A 6,394-nucleotide genomic window follows, 5' to 3' on the forward strand; every position below is an offset into this window, starting at 1 on the left:
CATGTCAGGACAGTGTATATTACAGAACTCAGAACACTGCAACTGTGACACAGTCTAAATACGCCCTGAACAGACTCTCTAGGGCTAAATGATGAGGGATAATTCACAGACAAAATTAGTTGAGCACAATAATTAAGATTCTCCAGCATATTGATTTGCACCTTATGTTCAGCGATGGAGAAGAGAAAGAGAGAGAGAAAGAGAGAGAGGAAGCGAAAGAGAGAGTCGCATTTTGCATGAAATGATGACGCCCTCTCTCTCTCTCTCTCTCTCTTTCTCTCTGTGTGTGTCTCAGTCTGCCGGCTGTTGCCGCTCCGCTCACACTGTTTCACCCTGTGGAGGCTGTGTAACCTGACCACCACCACTATTACTGAACGGTTTTTGGCGGATTTTGAGTGAAATGAAGTGACTTTTCCTCTGGATGGATACGTGACAGCAGAGATCCGGGATCCTGAATGTGAGTACAGCGTTGTGCGCCTCACTCAGCTCTGTCTTCACTCTTTTCTTTACACACAGAGGAAGACGTGTGAGTGAAACTGTCACCAGCGTTACATACATAATATCTATTTTTAGCCTAATTTGTCACTCACAACATGTACTTTTCTGTATGTGAATGTGTAAATACCCATACTGGACTAACGTGAATTACTAGTATTATGTATTATTATTGGTATAGTACTGTAAGTATTTTTCCAAACAACAAAACGTCGGGTGAATCATACATACAATATAAACTATAAGGTCACAGGAATATAACATAGCAGTTATACTATTATATAGGCAGTCTATAAATGGGTATATTCAAGTGATGAAATATTTAAATGAATGTTATAAGTAGTTAATAAATCTATCTATCTATCTATCTATCTATCTATCTATCTATCTATCTATCTATACATTTTCGGTAGTTTTCCAGTAGTTGTTAGGCTTATTACTGGCACTTGGATCATTAGGTCAGTATGTCAGCATATTCACATCCCATAACATTAAGTCATACATTGCTTCACTGTTTATGATGTGGATTAAACACTTCACAGTAAGTCAACATAATGTTCTCACTATACATAATAAACTGTCAGAGGGGTTTTAAGACATCAAAGGAAATAAAACAAGTCAGCACATGCTGTACATAAGCGTCTCCTCTGCTCTTTCCCCTGACTTTGAACTGAACTTGTATTCTACGTCTGACATCACTTCCACTCTTCACACAGCAGACTGGTTTTTGCTCCCATTGACTTGTTGCAAGACCAAGTCAAATTGCATTAGTAAATGGAACATGGGGTGAGCTGGAAGCGTTGATGTTACAGTACAGTAGCCACTTGTGTCTCTGCCACAGCTCTGGGGGTTTTGACTGCAGACAATAAATAAATCATGAGACTGAACAACTAAATCACCCGCTTGTGTCACTGAGCCCCTCCAACTATATCTTGCTCTGTGCAGGGACCAGAACATTGTTCTCTTAGGGGTGAGGTGGAGCAGAACCACCTTTGATGCTATGAAGAACCTTTTAGAACGTAGTTTATTATGTGTAAAGCTTCTTCATTGAACCTTGTTGCTCATTTACTGGCTACCTGTAATTTTGCCATTTGATCATTTTGAAAAGCAGTCTGCAGAAAGGAAGGAGAGGAAGGTTGAGTTTTTAGACCTCGGCCTGTCTGACTATCAATAGGTTATCAATATTATAATTTGGTGGTGATCCAGTTTTTTTTTTTTTTTGCCATAGCAGCAGATGTGCTGCATTTACTTGCTGGTGGAGCTATAAGATAAAGGTCAAGTACTTAATTCTGCTGCTCGACAGTGCTGTGTTCATGCATTTTTCTGTCAGAAACAGATGATAAACAAACAGTAACAGTAAAGATCCTGCTGGTTTCCAAGTGTTGTGTGTGACACCAAGCTCCTTGTACTGTAGTTTTATCTTTAATTGTTTTGTGTCGAAGTTGTGAAGTCACTGCTCTTTGGGATGGCGCAGATACTCTGAATTAAAAGATATGGACGTGAGAGTAAAGTTTATACAGCGTCTTTAAAGGATTATTTCCTGGCAAGAGTCTTCCATTTCTTTATACAAATGCAAAAGGAAGAAACAGAGGGAAACAGAATGCAGCAGGAATATGAAACCACACAACTTCAAGGAGGATGAATGGAGTTTGACCAAATCCAATTATAGATTCATGTTTACTATCACGGATTATCTTGCCCGCTGGAAGTTGACTTTGATGCTTTAGAAGAATGAATGGCAGCCACTTGCTTCCTTTGAGAGAAATGTTGAGAAGTCTTTGGAACAAAATTCAGTTTTTATTAGTCAATTTCTTGGGCAAAAAAAGGACTTGACAAACTCTGAGTATGTGTGTAATAGTCTTTAAATAAGCAGATGAGCCACCTCAGGCAGTGAGAGAGACAGACAAGAGACAGTGATCTCCGGGAAAGCATCGTGCTTCATTGAGCTGCAGGGAAACGTTTCAACAGACCTTAATGGTTTTCTTAGTAAACAGTCGGCACAATGAATCCTCTGTTCCTCCTACAGAATTCCTGCTTTCAACTCCAACAGTTGTAATATTAAAATCAGTAGAATCTCCTTTTCTTCTCTTCTCCATGTCTGTGCTCTTTCTTCTCTTTCCGTCGATTCTCCTCTCTCCCTCGCTCTCTTTCAACCCCCTGTTGTTGTGTCTCTGGTGTGATTTTAATTTTCAGCTTTTAACTTGCTTCGCTGGCTTCAAAACTATATAAAACAGCAATAAATGCAATCTGGTAATAAGAGAAAAAATCTACGATCAGATGAGTATTAAATGCAGAACTTACATGCAATATTGTCTTTCTCTCTGTCTTGTTGTCTCTATTTCAATGTATCGTTTATAATAACATTCGAAATAAACCATCCTCTCCTCTTCCCCACCCCCCCTCCTCCGCCATCCCTCGTACTGAACTATTTCTGACCTCTTAGGAAAGATAATCTGTGCTGTTTTAGCTTCAACCTTGGAGGCAGAAGGATGACTGTGGTTAGCTAAAAACCCCCAGCTTTACTTACCTACCAGTTCCTTTTACCACTCCCCAACCAATCACACACACACACAAACACACACACACACACACACACACCGCTACCTCCTCCTCAATCCTCAACCTAGATAGATCCTTCTACTCCCTCCTTGTTCACCGTGTCCTTCAGAAGTCGGACAGTGGTGTGACCTTTACAGAAGAATGCGTTCACCCTTGGGTGAAGTTTGGGAGACAAACACTCATGCGGCTTACTTTTCAACACAGCTCACTGCAACATCAGTCTCTCAGAACAACATGCAGTGCTGGACTGTGCTTTAGAACAGGATTCAGTTCATGTACAGTAAGTTTGGTTGAAAAGTGCACAACTGTGAGTATGCACCAAGTCAGACAATAATTAATAGTTTTTAGGGTAGTCTATTTCTTTAGCCACCTGGTTCCAGGGATGGGGAATGCTGGTTGGTGCACCACTTTGATCCAGACTGAAATATCTCAAAAACTCAAATATTAGATTAGGAAAGGAAAGGAGATAGAACAAGAAGAAGAAGACTATAAAACAAAGGGAGCAGAGCATAAGAAATGGAGAAAAGAGAGGAAGGGGACAAGAGGAGAGGAGAGCAGTAGGAGGCAGGCTAGAGACTAGAGAAGGATGACAGATGTGTGGGAGAGGACACAAGGACAGAAAAAGGAGCTTCAGAGGGGGGTGAATGTGAAAAGAGAGAGCAGTGATGGTGTAATTGCTCTCCAGAGGAGTTCTGAGAAGCAGCACTTAAGAGCCTGTGTGGTTAAGTAATCACTGTGATTAAGGGCCAGAACGGCTACTATGTTAGAGAACGACACTAACAGCTAGCCTGACTGGAGGATCGACACCCACTGCACTTCACTATCACATTATACTGTAACTTAACAGAACACCATTGCTTAATGCGAAAACCACAGATTCTGCTAATTTGTGAAATGTTGTGAAAAGAGTATTTTAGATTGTTGGGATTTCCACCAAGTGCAGTCTGGACGTTGCTTTTAAGGGTTGAGGGACAAATTATTTCTTCTGAAATGAAGTACATCTGCCAGTTGCAACTTCATGACATACCTCCATAATCGGTGCTATGAATGTAAATTACATACTTAAATTTAAACATGTGGGTTGTGGGTGTGTTGTGCTGAGCACGTCATTTTGAGTGCCGGTGCGGAGGCATTATGTTTTGGGGTTATTTGTGTAAACTTAGCACAATCATCCACTTGGACCCAAGGATGAATTGATTAGATTTTTGTGGTGAAAGGTTAAAGATCAAGGTCACCGTGACCTCATGTCTGTCCCATTCTCTTCAACGCAATATCTGAGAAATGAAAGGGAATTGCTTGAAACTAAAGTGCAAAGCTCTGCTTCTGTGTAGGGACTCCTGTCTGCTTCTGCAAACTGGGGGTGCCCTGAACGCAATCTACTGTAGGTACAGAGGTACCTTATACAGCACCACTTTAAAATACCCAAACTATCCCTTTAATGCCCAAAATATAGATTATTAGAACTTTATTTCCTGAAAATTTGACATACAAGAGATGCATACATTCACTTCATAGCCACTGAGTCAAATTGGTTGATACTATTTTACCTATAGACACCTATATCAAGGGTTAGTATTGGTTGTAACAAAAAAATTTAGAAACCAAACAATAATACAATCAGACAAATTAGGCACAATATTCAATCTACTGTAAATGAATGTAAAGTGTTAGCATCGAGTGCTGGAGTAACTGATCTACCAGGGATGTTATCAGTGCCTTTGGCAATTTGACCAACAGGTCAACCTCCATAAAACTAAACACAAACACACTGAGGTGATGGATGGACAAATGGATTATTTCTGTCCAGCTCGGAGTGAGAAACATCAGCCTGCAGTCTCACAGCTCACCTAATTGGATAATTGTTCCAGAGACACTGAAAGGTGTCACGATTCCGGTCTCTTAATTAGAGGGATGACTCATAAGCGAGTGAAGGTGACAGTGGTTTGAGTCACTCACACGCATGCACACACAGACACACACATACACACCCACATCCAGAACAGTCCGGTGGTAAGTGTAGCTACACGTTTAATTGGAGGTCTCTGAGCAGAGTGGTGTTTTTGTGCTGGTGTTTTATCGTGGGCGATTCTGCTTTTGTTTTCCTAGAGTCAAGAGCTCATTTGCATCAGCAACAAAGTCTCCTGCCAACCTCTGCTTTGTTTGTTGTTGTTATGGCAATATGAAAATTATTTCCTTTATCAAAAATCTGAAATACCAGTTAACTGGGAACTTATCTGTTTGACTTTGAAACGCTTAACTGGCCTGACATCAGTGAGATGACATTTTACTGCTCCATGTCTTCATCGACTAACGTATGATAAGAAAATAATCAACTGCTTCTGATCCATCACAGTGATGGGGTCAATAATTTATGAAGTATTTAATTAGCATCATTAGATCATTAGACTGTCAGGACAGAAACTAGAATTAATGTAAGATAATTTGACCATTTCAGAAATTAATGCAATTTCCTTTATTTTGAGGTTCAACATTGATTAGTGGTACTCTCTTTTGGCTAATAAGTTGAAAACTCAGCCTCAGTTTCATTGTTGAGAACACATTAGTGATAAAATGAATCTTGGAGCTCTGGTAAAATTTGAATAACCTTCATTTTCCTTATGTTTGATATGAAACTTCGATTCTATGAATGACTGAACTGAAGCTTGTTTCCCTGCTGTGTCCTTTCAGTAACTTAAAGGATGGGACCAGCATTTCATGTACCGGATGTTATCCAGTTAGAAAAACGTCTGCTTAGTGTGGACAAAGGGCCAACATGGAGACAAAAAGATACATTTTGAAATGTATCCGGTTTTGGCCGCGATCGACTTTATCCCTGCAAGAAAAATACAGTCTCCTTATTCATTTTAATTGAGTAAGTCTGTCAATGGAGCAAGGGTGCCAGCGTAGAGTTGTCTGGCAAAAGAGTGGAACCACGCTCAACTTGCTGCACGCAACATCATTGGCAAGGCGCTAACTGGCCAGTCAAATACATGCAAGCGCACATTCCTGTTAGATTACTTTGTAACGTGAACGGAGTATTACTACTGTTTAACCTGCGATTTTCAAGACAAAATAGTTGCAGCTGTGATAACTTCCCACGTTCTTTCCTGTCTGCAATTGTTGTGCAGTGTTTTGGCTTCTGATACGCCTTTAAAAGCATTCATCTGTTACTCAACCTAGAGTGGTTTGAATTTCATCTTCTCACCGTTACCTTAAACAACCCACCTGTTTTAACCCAGGGCTGTTTTCGGTTTAGCTTCGTTTGGACATTCTCCAAAGCAAACTGCAACCAGACCTGTTGTCAGTGACAGTGTCAAGTATAGATCATGGTTTGCTGGTG

General features: G+C 40.4%; 1 protein-coding gene across 1 annotated transcript in view; it reads left to right on the forward strand.

Annotated features, from left to right (window-relative positions):
- The first annotated feature begins 310 nt into the window (after positions 1-310).
- gpr4 (G protein-coupled receptor 4) overlaps positions 311-6,394 on the forward strand; it is a 45,510-nt gene continuing 39,426 nt past the window's right edge. The window contains exon 1 of the mRNA XM_035679377.1: positions 311-457. The gene's annotated coding sequence lies outside the window, so the exon portion shown is untranslated. The remainder of the gene's footprint in view (positions 458-6,394) is intronic.

The sequence above is a fragment of the Morone saxatilis genome, unplaced genomic scaffold (genome assembly GCF_004916995.1).
Source record: "Morone saxatilis isolate NCDOM2014 unplaced genomic scaffold, NCSU_SB_2.0 Contig8, whole genome shotgun sequence".
Classification (NCBI taxonomy): Eukaryota; Metazoa; Chordata; class Actinopteri; family Moronidae; genus Morone; species Morone saxatilis.